Source organism: Nicotiana sylvestris, chromosome 1 (genome assembly GCF_000393655.2).
Source record: "Nicotiana sylvestris chromosome 1, ASM39365v2, whole genome shotgun sequence".
NCBI classification, from domain to species: Eukaryota; Viridiplantae; Streptophyta; class Magnoliopsida; order Solanales; family Solanaceae; genus Nicotiana; species Nicotiana sylvestris.
In genome coordinates this window covers 24011327-24019354 of record NC_091057.1, presented here as the reverse complement: position 1 = coordinate 24019354, position 8028 = coordinate 24011327, and the positions used below count along the sequence as shown (strand labels likewise).

The 8028-nt window shown below is 35.2% G+C and overlaps 1 long non-coding RNA gene across 2 annotated transcripts; it reads right to left on the bottom strand.

Annotated features, from left to right (window-relative positions):
- Positions 1-519: 519 nt before the first annotated feature.
- LOC104248049 (uncharacterized) lies at positions 520-4119 on the bottom strand. Of its 2 annotated transcripts, XR_716375.2 has the most exons (4): positions 3852-4119; positions 3591-3678; positions 2649-2734; positions 520-723 (listed from the first exon to the last, which is right to left on the bottom strand). It is a non-coding gene; the product is annotated as an uncharacterized lncRNA (long non-coding RNA). The 2 variants fall into 2 exon arrangements; XR_716377.2 differs by lacking the exon at positions 2649-2734.
- Positions 4120-8028: the final 3909 nt, after the last annotated feature.

The window sequence follows — 8028 nt, the reverse complement described above, 5'->3', positions numbered from 1 at the left end:
TTATAGCGGCAATATAAATGGCCGCAAAAACATTTACCGGCAACTAATTATTAGTCATTGAAGCTGGCATCGGCAAAGGCTTTAGCGGTCATTTATCTAAATGTTGGTAAAGGGACATGTTATGGCCAGTAAAAGTCCTTTAGTTTTAGTAGCAAATATTACTGGCAATTATAATGGACACCAAAACTCACAAAAAATTCCATAGCCCTATATTTTGTAACTTTTATTATTACCGCTAAAAGTAAATTTAATAATCGGTAAAAAAAATCCCTATTTGGAAACAAATATAATAGCCACTAAAGCTATATCCATCTTTATTTATTTATTTAATAGCTTTTATTATTGTTGATAAAAGTTTATTTAATTGCTATAACAATGATTCTTTAAAAACTTTTCTTATTGCCACTTTCTATTAAGAAAGAGTTTATTCATCATTGTTAGTTAATGCCTCGTATTCTTATTAACCTTAAAAATGAATACTCTTCAAAGGTCTTAATGCACTTCATTAATCTGCAACAACCGAAATTATTAATCCAAAAATTGGAAGTGTCAACAATATAACAAAATGCTAACCTATTTAAATATAACACCTAGTGTCATTTTGCATCTAATAAGTTATTTTATCAAATAGCTACATACAATAAGCGACATAGAAAGATTCTCCAACTCTTGATCATAATGTAATCTGCTATGAGCGAAGATTTGACCGCTATAATGTATGACCTGAAATGACAAATAAAATAAATATAAATAAATAACCACATATGAAGTTCATTAATAGTCAGAAAAATAATTTTCGGGTGTTTACATGCATATACACTAGCGTATCAAGGAATTGCTACTACAAACTCCCATCAAAATCAAATGTACAAGAAGTTTGTTGTTAATGTTTTTTCTAAAAAAAATAGATGCGTACTTGAAGATCTCAAAGTAGCATAGGCTCAGAATCAACTTCACAAATACATTTAAATAAATATTTGCCAAACAACCTTATACGAGCGCGTTCTAAAAGATCCCAATATTTTTTTATTGGGATTGCAGATTTCTCAAGTCTATTTGTTCTTAACAATACCAATACAACAAGTAGATAGCACAAATATGTGGAGCACTTGCTGTTTTTGTCTACTAGAATGGAGATATTCACATTTCTTTTTAGAAAAAGAAAGAAGCCCAGAGAAATATGCAAAAGCCAAAGACCTGACAAGGATGCAAAAGTGATATTTTTACTCCAGTTTCAAGATTCTTCTCTCTGCTTGCTATTAAAGAGGCACACGAAGATAGAGACCAAAGATTGTGTCACACAAATATTTACAGATAAATTGCTAGTATATATAGTAATCTTTCCTTACATTTCTATGTTATATCCACATAATTCACACCTAGTAAAATTAATGATGAAAATAAATATATAATTTTTTCCTAAAAACCATCGCAATACAGCTAAACTCAAAATAAATTAAGTCCTTATTAATAGAAATAGGAACACACATTTCCGGAAGTTCACTAGAAAAAACAAAATCAATTATTTCTACCTCTATCTCTTCTCTTATAAGAACTTTCAAATTCTTTTCTCAATATCAAATTCACAGGACCTGCCAAAAAAATTAGATGGTTCTTACATGATTAAGACTTAAAGTTTTACAAAAGATGCTACAATAAATTTCTGATAGTGGATCTAAAGAAATGTTATTAATAGTCTCTTTTGGTGGTGAAGGAGCTGGAGTACTATCAAGGTATTAAAATTTGGATGTGTGGAGTAGACTAAATATCTTCTCGTTCAAAATAATCTACATACTTAAGGTTTGATTACTATCTTTGGAATTAGGATTGCCTAAGATGCCATTTCAAAAGTCCCTAATGCCTCCAACCAGTTGGTAATCAAACAACAATATTTGGCAGTTCAAGTATAGTAATTTCAACCAAATTAAAACAGGAATCTTCCTACACAAGATAGTTTAAGAAAAATGGACTGATCGTTAAGACTAGCGTAAAGAGATATAAAGACCACTAACAACACATTGATTTTTACCTTTTCTAAACATACGGTTGCAATTACTAGCAATACAAAGAACCTATTTCGCGTAGTTCATACTATCTGTTTCTATGAGTTCTCAACAATTTCAAGAACAAATATTAGCAAAATATATATTCAAATATAAAACGAAGAAAAAATTGTTACTTTAAAATGGCATCCCTGGCGCTTGTACTATTTGTTTTGCTAACTATCTTCTCCTCTCATATGTTTCTTGAGCTCTCTTATTTTCAAGATTCTGTGGTTATCACAAATAAGGGAGAAGCTACCATTGATAGTCAGATATTCTAACAAAAAATTAAGACTTCAATTCTAATTGCAGGAACGAGTATGAAAACTCATTTCATAAAAACTGCAGAAAAAAGAGCCGGAGCTCATTGTTACATGAATAAGGGCTAATCACAAAGAAAAGGAACTACATGTGATACTTGGAGTAGAAAATTAAAATTTTATATTGGTAAACAATACATGAAAATGAAGTCAAAGAAATTATTTAACAAGAAATAATGATCAACTGCTATATGTTGTTTCATTGATTTCAAATGTGAAGTAATACCACAACTAACTAGAGAGAATGAATGTAGGATAGGTCAAAAACAAGATATAAGAAACTTACCCTGATTCTATCATAATGGTTCCATCCAACCTTTGATGGAAGCTTACCTAAAACAGTATATATGTCTTATCTCGAGCCTCGATATCCTAGATAAGAGGAGGGTAGTATATCCGTATAAAAAAATAGTACTATATGTAGACTAATATTAAGTGCATTAGAAATGATCATTCTCTTCATCTTGTCGTATGGGGATGGAACACCTTCATAAATTAATTACGGGTGTTGCGCTGCAACTTACTTTAGCGTATTTTGCTATGTATAGACTAATATTTGTATGTATCGTTAGACCTAGTTATAAGAAATCTGGAAAATAAACTAAAAAGTATTTATTAAGATTTATTCCAATTTAAAATATAAAAAAAAAACTAAGTGATTTAAGTAGAGAAAGAAGCAGATAATCAATAGATGTGAGTAGTGTTGTACTCTATCCCCTTTTCTTCAATCTCTGGGTGCTTTTAATATGATGTTGTTCTAAGCAACTTTATTTGTGATATTTCTTTTCTTGTTTCTATTGTCTGTTATGTTGTAACAGTATCACTACTTCATAACACATATCAAACTTCTACTTGAATGGAGAGTTTACTTATTATCAAATATTTAGAGGATATAATATTGGTCAGCCAAGTTTACTACACTTTGAAAGAATCTGTTCATATCTTCATCATGCAGTTTTCCTTCATTTTTTGATTCTTATTCCAAGTTAAAGTAGAATTAATCTAAATATGTATCTACTTACGAGAATTAATATCAACTTACACCTAATTCCTTTTTCTCAACTTTCATTCCAGTCATGATAAACCCAGTAAATACCAATCATACGTCTAAAGAAAGATGAGACCCAGTACTCTTAAATGGAAAGAATAGGCATACCATGTTTATAAGATAATCCTGTATGTTTCATAATATATTTCTTGTACAGAGGATTCACTATAAAGATCTCACCTTTGTCACAAACTCTTTTTCTTTCTATTCTCTCGCCCTTCTCTCCAAATTCATATTCCTAGTTCCCTAATCTTCAATTAATAACCCACTGCAAGTAATAAAGAGTAATCCAATTACCCTCGATAATTTACAGTTAAAATATTAGGGTTAATTGCAATAATAAGATATTGGGTATGTGGGAGAACAATCATCATCTTCTTCATATGTACTAGACAATCCTAATCATCTCAACAAAGCCAAAATAAAGATAAGTTGTCTTACTGTGAGATGGTAGTGGCAATGGTGAAACGGCGGATGAGCAGCGGTGATGAAAATCTTTTACTGGGGATGGATGATGACGTTCGACAGTGAGACAGAGAAGGCACGATGGCAGCAAAAAGTTACTTTGGGATGGTGGCCAACTATAATGAAAAGAAGGCAGCGGCGAGGATAAACTTCATTTGTATTTTTGAAATATTTTTCAAATTTTTTGAACTTAGTTGTTGATTAGAAATAGAGGGAATAGGTGATTTTAGTGAAAGAAACCGGAGGGAAAGCTAAAATAATGCTGGCAGCTTTCAAGAAATGTCTTTTAATGGTCATTCATATTTATCGCCAGTAAAAGGGTAACCAATACCGGCTAATTCGCAATTGCCACTAGTATTCGGATTTTTGGAATTATTTACTGGCCATTAGCTTATTGCCGCTAATTAATTACAATTAAAAATCCTTTTTGTTGTAGTGCTAGCCTCGTCACTACTTCGCCGAGGTTAGGCTAGGGACTTACCAGCACATGAGGTCGGTTGTGCTAATATTATACTCTGCACTGTGTGTAGATCCCGGTGCTGCAGCTTTTGGACCGCAGTGAGGTGGCTGCCTTTAGTCCATTCAGGCGACCCGAGGTAGTCCTGTAGGCGTCCGCAGGGCCTGGCGTCTCCTTCTATATTTCCATTCTGTTTCTTTCATGTATTTCAGAGACAACGTTGAATTTATCTTTCGGACCCTTAATTGTAGTATTCCTCGATAGTCTGTGAAGTTGTGGCATCAATTCTGGGTAGTTTTGTTATGGATCTGTATCAAAATTTTTATTTAAATTGGTACATTTCGTTCTTTCGCTTATTTAATTCCGCTGTTTATATAATATTAGTTCAGAACTATTAAAGGATTAAAAATGGAAAAGGTAAGTATTTGAAATGATTGGCTTGCCTAGCTTTTACTAGTAGGCGTCATCACAACTCCCGAAGGTGGAAAATCTGGATCGTGACAACTACATTAGTGGCGATTTACATAATGAGCAAGCTTATGGTTAAAAAAAATATTTTTATCGTTGGTGACCATAACTTTATTAATTCTTAAAGAGTCCCAGGTGAAATGATGCAAATTTTTGCTCTAACAAAGACTAGATCATAAGCGAGGTAAATATTTTGTGAGATTGAAAAGGTTGGACAAATTTGAGAAATGAGGAAATTCTTATTTTGAATAAATTTTCTCTCCTTTAAGGAAAACAATGATTTTTAAAGAGAGTCAATATATTTTAAAAATCTTTTCCTCGAGGAAGAGAAAAAATTCAAGTATAGGGAAGTTTTATAAGTATAATTATTCATGTATTTTTATATTTAAATAAATAATATTTTTTAATAAAAAAGCATGAATAATTTATATTTACTCTCCTATAAGTACTAACAAATCTTGCAGGAAAGGATTATTTAAAAAGAAAACAAACAAAAAAGGAAGGACGATGATACTTTGTTGGTGCATCAAGAAACCAAAGGAAGAGCCATGTCATTATTGATCCAACACCAGCTCTTGTTGTCGCGACAATGAAGAAGAAAAGATATAACAATTAGCGTCTGTAACGATCCAGCCGGTTGTTTCGTGAATCATAGCCTCCCAATTTCTGCTTCTTTATGTGTTGTTAACTGTATTGTGTTGTATCGGGTTGGTTGGTTCGGGCCCGGAGTGGTTCTGGAGTGGAATGAGACACTTAATCTCTTATTTAGAAGCTTAAGTTGGAAAAGTCAATCGGATATTGACTTATGTGTAAATGTTCTCGAATATGAATTATGATGGTTCGATTAGCTCTGTTAAGTGATTTTGGACTTAGGAGCATATTTCGAATGTAAATTGGAGGTTCGTGGTAGATTTAGGCTTGAATTGGCGAAATTGGAAATTTGGCGTTTCTCGATCAGTAGTGAAAATTTTGATATCGGGGTCGGAATGGGATTTTGAAAATTGGAGTAGGTTCGTAGTGCCATTTGTAACGTGCGTGCAAAATTTCAGGTCAACCAGAGGTGATTTGGTAGATTTCGGCATCGTTTGTGGAATTCAGAAGTTTAGAAGTTCTTAGGCTTGAATCCGAGGGTGATTTGGTGTTTTGATATTGTTTTGAGTGTTTTGAAGGTTCGAATAAGTTTTAATGTTGATATGTGACTTGTTGGTATATTTGGTTGAGGTCCCGATGGCCTCGGGTTGATTTCGGGTGGTTGACGGATCAAGGATGGAATTTGGAGGAATGCTGAAGATTTCCTTCAGCTGTCATAACCGCACCTGCAGAGTGGGGACCACAGGTGCGATGGCCGCAGATGCGGAGAAGGACCGTAGATGCAGGATTTGGGAAGCTGAGCAGACCATATGTGCGGAAGGAGGAGCGCACCTGCGAGACCGTAGGAGCGGGTACTGGACCGCAGAAGCGGTTTTGGGCGGTTAAGTGAAAACCCCAGATGCGGTTCTTTTGATCGCAAAAGCAGTCCCGCAGATGCGGGTAAAGGGTCGCAGGTGCGAGATGCCTGGGCAGAAAGTTTATAAGGGAACCTTCGCAAATTTTGGCCATTGTTCTCCATTTTTCATTCGGATTTTGAGGCTTTTGGAGTGTTTTGAAGAGGAAATCAAAGAGATACTCATTGAGGTAAGTTACTTGAGCTTAATACTTGTGATTATGGTAATTTTCAGTTGTTTAAGAATGGAATTAGTAGAAATTAAGGATGAAATTGAGGGGATTAGGGCTTGAACTTGGAGAGTTTGATTTAGGGATTTGAGGAACCATTTGATGTCGAATTTTGATGAATTTGGTATATACAGACTTGTGAGTGAAAGGAGTTTTTAGTTTTGTGATTTTTGTCGGATTCTGAGACATGGGCCCGGGGGCCGAGTTTGGGTGAATTTCGGAATTTTGGTATAAATTGATAGTGTTTCGTAAAGAATTGATTCCTTGGCCTATATTGATCACATTGTATTGCTTTTGGTTAGATTCAGGACGTTTGGAGACCGATTCCAAAGGCAAGGACATCGCGAAATAGGGATTTGACTGGCTCAAGGTAAGTAATGATTGTAAATCATGTCGTGGGGGTATGAAACCCCGGATTTCACATCGTTTTACTATTGTGAGGTGAAGCGCATGCTAGGTGACGATCGTGTGGATGTGCACCATTGGGATTGTGACTTGGTCCATCCCTTAGCAACTATAAAGTTGCGTATTTGACTGGAAACTATTTGATACTTATATGTTTAGAAAGAACTACTATAAATTGGGCTTAACGCCATATTTGGGCCTTGCGCCAAAGCTGTTTTGACCTTAGAGGTCTTTTCTTATTATCCTCTCACCGTTTTTGATTTAGGATCTATACTTAGTCATGTTGTGTTTACCGATTTCATAACTCAGTCTTTATTACTTCGTTTTGATGCATATAATGATATTTTGGGTTGAGCACCCTATTTTACTGATAGTCCGAGTAGCTTGAGAGGTTTCTGACTGAGTGATGTTGAGGGCCTGTGTTGTGAGGATATTATGGTATCGGGCTACGCACCGCAGCATGATGTTACTGATTTATGATTACTGAGAGGCTGAGGGCCTGATTGATTAGTGCCACGAGGTGGCTTGTTAGAGTGCTTTGGCTGTAGGAGCCCCTCCGGAGTTTGTACACCTCAGTGAGCACGGATACCCTGAGTGAGTGATATGATGTTTGCCCGGGGGGCTGTTCTTGATTCATGTTATGCCCGAGGGGCTATTTACGAGCGATTATGAGGTATGCCCGAGGGGTTGTATATGAGTGACTGTGAGATTTGCTCGAGGGGATGTTTATGATTCATGTTTGCCCGAGGGGCTGTTCACAAGTGATGTTTTGCCCGAGGGGCAATTTATATTTTCATGATATTTTTACTCACTGTTTCATCACTTTGTTGGAAAATTGTTGAAAGATATTTTTAAATGATTCTATCGAAACTGTATTTTTAAACGAGATACTTGACTCACAACTGATTTGAAAGCATATTGTACTTACTGAAATTTCATAAATGGGGATTTTATGTGTTTCCTACTGCTCAGTCTTTATTTACCTTTATTACTTACTGAGTTGGCATACTCACATTACTCTCTGCACCTCGTGTGCAGATCCAGGGGTTGCTGGGCGTGCTTGCGAGCGTTGATTTTCATCCATCGCGGATATTTTGGAGTTGGCAAGGT